Below are 4,102 nucleotides of genomic sequence, written 5' to 3' on the forward strand. Positions count from 1 at the left end.
CAAGAATATTACAAATAAAAAAATGTTACGGAGTGCCACTTTATTGTATTCTTAGCACATAATCTCTCCACAATAGTTTGCATACTGTATCTAATTAATAAAATCCTCACAGTAAGAAATAAAAAAGAAAGCTAGTTTCTAATGACAGGCACTCAAAGAAATCTGTAATTCCTTGTTAGGTATTTCCTGTCAACCTTGAAGTAAAACATATTAACTTGCTATCTTGAGATAAGAGAATGGACTTGTCATTTTCTCAATCATGTATAGCACTTGATAAGATTCCAAAACTGTGGGATTGACTAATTGGACTCTTCACCTTAGGGAGGGAAGAGTTTATAAGAGTGTGAATACAGGTACAAACACACAGAGGCACTGGCACTGAATTGTTGAGTCAAGCAGAAGCCGGACTTTTAAAGGTCAGTATTGATCATATAAACTTGACATATTGCCTTATATTTTAAAATCTAGATCTCCAGGAGAAGAGTAAATGTGTCTTTAAGAAATGTACCTTCTTGATATTGTTTAAGTAGAGGTTGAGAGTTGTTTATTCAATTGTCTATAGACTTTCAGAGAAATGTAAAAATTAATTTTGAAAATTAAAGGATGACAGTGTAATGGCATGAGAAAATCTAATCATATGAGAGAGAGAAAACAGAATTTTACCATTTTAGACATTGGAAGAGAGCATGTTCAGTGTCAGAGTGAAAGTAGGCACTTATGCTAATACTGCTTTTGCCATAGAGTTGACTCAGTGTTGGCAGCAGTCAACATAAAATTCATAACTGCTATGAATTTAAATCTGACAAGATGACACTCTTTTGGTTCCTTCCTGTTCAGTGAGAGGGACAGAAATCTCGCTGCTTCATGATTCTGTTTGCCTCCTTCAGGTCGACCTCTTGTCAAGGGCAATGAGTCACCAATGCCTACCAAACACCACCCAAACTTACACCTCAGTGGTGGAATTAATACATTAACTCTTTTTTTTTTTTATAAGAGATAGTCTGTAATCTGATACCAAGTCTTGATGCTATTGACTTTGCAGTATTTATTTAATGTTGCTACGCTCCCAAACTTGGGCTCAATCTGTGATGAAGAACTCTTTGGAAATTGTACTTGAATCTAAATGTATAGATTTTTCATTATTATAATATGAGAGAACCTGGATTAACAATTTACATAAGATGAAAAATAGTGTCCTTCACAAATTGCTGTTGTTGTTATATGCCATTGAGTCACCTGTGACTCACAGCACCCTATATACAACAGCTCTGAAGCCTGCTCTATTCCGAGCCAACCTTACTGTCTCTGACATATCTACCCTCATTTATTACTCCAGTCATTGAATCAATCTATTTCATGGAAGATCTTCCTCTCTTGCGCTGTCACTTCACACTCCTAAGCATGACATCCCTCTCCAAGGACTTGTCCTTCCTTGCAACATGTCCAAAATACGTCAGATGACGTTTCAGAATCCTTGCCTCCAAGGAGCAGCCTGGTTTCACCCTCTGTAAGATGAATGTATTTGTTCTCTTAGAGGTCCATAGTTTATTCAATACTCTTCTCCAGCACCGCAGCTGAAAAGAATCGATTCTCCTTCTATCATCCTTAGTCATTGTCCAGCTTTCTGATGCATAACATGTAATTGTGAAGACTATAGGCCTGGATCAGGCACACCTTAGTCTCCAGACTGATATCATTGCTCTTCAGTACTCTGGAGATGTCCCTGACAACAGACTTGCCCAATGCAATTCAGTTTTTGATTTCTTGGCTGCTGGTTCCAAGAGTGTTGATTGTGGATCCTAGGAAAATGAAATTGTTAACAATCTCAATCTCTTCACTGTCTATCATGATGCTGTCAATCAGTCCAGAAATGAAAATATTTGTCTCTTGATGTTGAGCTTCAGTTCATATTGAAGTATTCTACAGCAAGTGCTTCAGGTCCTCCTCAGTTTCAGCAAGCAGAGTTGTGTCATATGCATAACACAGGTTGTTGATGACTCTTCCTTCAATCCTGATGTCACATTCCTCCTCATAGTGCCCAGCCTCCTGGATGATCTATTACACACATACCTATTCAAGGTATGGAGATAGGACACATTCCCGGCATACACGCTTCTTGATTTTCAGTGTTGGTATTCTCAGTTCAGTCAGTATTTATAATTCTTCATTTACCAGGTTAAGCGTTCCTCAGGTTACCTTCCTCTTTCCAAATTTTTCTTAGTACTTGTATGTCTACTCACTAGTGTTAATAGTAGGAGATTTGGTCTGATTAGAAAGATTTGTTGACTTAATATCACAGTTCCATATTATTAACATTTCCTATAGTATTTATTCTTATAAAGCAAGCTCAAAGGAAGAGTTGTAGAAAAATTGCTTACTTTGATTACATCTATGGATGCTTTTTGATTTATCAAGCCATCACATAATGCCTATTATGTATAATATACCATGCTGAAAAATAACATGATGCCTCTTTACTCATTTAGCGAGATGCATGTGTATGTATGAACAACAAAAGATAAAAAGACCCTCAAAGAGATACATTGAGAAACCAAAGTTTGGCCGGGCGGCTCGTGTCCAGGCATGAAGCTGGGCAGGGTTGCGCTGGGCTTGCTGCTCCTGGCGCCGTGGACGGTACAGGCGGGGAAGGGAACACGTCTGGCAGTGACAGTGGCCCTGGCCGGTGTCCTCTACTATATCTACCCAAGCCCCTACTGTCTCTTCAAAGAGTGCTGCGGCCAGAAGAGGAGCCTCAACCGGGAAGTGCTACAGAAGGATCTAGACGAAAAGCTCTTTGGACAGCACCTAGCAAAGAAAGTCATCGTAAACGCGGTGTTTGGCTTCATCAGCAACCCACAGCCCAAGAAACCTCTCACTCTCTCTTTCCACGGATGGACTGGTACGGGCAAAAACTTGGTCAGCAAAATCATTGCCGAGAATGTCTTCAAGGGTGGTCTGAACAGTGACTACGTACACCTGTTTGTGGCCACACTGCACTTTCCAAACACCGAGAACATTGCCCTATATAAGAATCAGTTACAGATGTGGATTCGTGGCAACGTGAGCGCATGTGCAAGCTCTATTTTCATATTTGATGAAGTGGATAAAATGCACACTGGCCTCATAGACGCCATCAAACCTTTCCTGGACTATTACGACCTGGTGGATGGGGTCTCTTACCAAAAAGCCATCTTCATATTTCTCAGCAATGCTGGAGCAGAAAGAATCACTGAAGTGGCTTTAGCTTTCTGGAGAAGTGGAAAGCAGAGGGAAGAAATCAGGCTCAAGGACATTGAGCACGCCTTGTCGGTGTCGGCCTTCAACAGCAAGCACAGTGGCTTCTGGCATAGCCCCTTAATTGACCAGAATCTCATTGATTACTTTGTTCCCTTCCTCCCCTTGGAATACAAACACCTAAAAATGTGCATCCGCATTGAAATGCAGTCCCGAGGCTATGAAATTGATGAGAATACTGTGACCCAAGTGGCTGAAGAGATGACATTTTTTCCCAAAGAGGAGAAAGTTTTTTCTAATAAAGGTTGCAAAACCGTGTTCGCCAAATTAGATTACCACTATGATGACTGATCCCACGGAAGTCTGCCTCGCACGGAGAAGAATGATCTCACAGTTCACACCCTTCCTCACCCTCCTCTCTGGGCCAGGAGTGAAAGGTATTTTCCTCTGGGACTTGGCAGGAACATGCCCAGGTACAGTGGAGCGCACAGACCATCAGAGACTCACCACCACCGGCATAGAAGCTTCCAGAGCCTCCAAAGGAGGAAGTAGCCAGCTTCTCGCCACCTTTTACCAGTGATTATGATTTTTTAGAAATTATGTTTTAATTACAAGGAGCCCCTTATCCACACTCCTTCCTCATTTTACCTCCATTGTCCCATGCCCCTTTTAGGGCAAGACTTACTCTCCAAATTTAAAATCTCTCTCTTTCTCCACCTTCCCAAACAAAATCTATCCCTATTCTCTGATTAATAGTCCTTGTTCTAAAGTTTGCTTGCATCCTTCCTCTAACCAAAATTTGCTATCTACCATATTGTCAATCTAATTCTTACACTTAGGACTTATATCTTTACTATGATGCCCAAAT

The 4,102-nt window shown here is 40.7% G+C and overlaps 1 pseudogene; it reads left to right on the forward strand.

The window, feature by feature from the left end:
• Positions 1 to 2,571: 2,571 nt before the first annotated feature.
• LOC102848272 lies at positions 2,572 to 3,585 on the forward strand (annotated as a pseudogene).
• Positions 3,586 to 4,102: the final 517 nt, after the last annotated feature.

The sequence above is a fragment of the Elephantulus edwardii genome, unplaced genomic scaffold (genome assembly GCF_000299155.1).
Source record: "Elephantulus edwardii isolate Elephantulus edwardi_28Jun2011 unplaced genomic scaffold, EleEdw1.0 scaffold00455, whole genome shotgun sequence".
Lineage (NCBI taxonomy): Eukaryota > Metazoa > Chordata > Mammalia > Macroscelidea > Macroscelididae > Elephantulus > Elephantulus edwardii.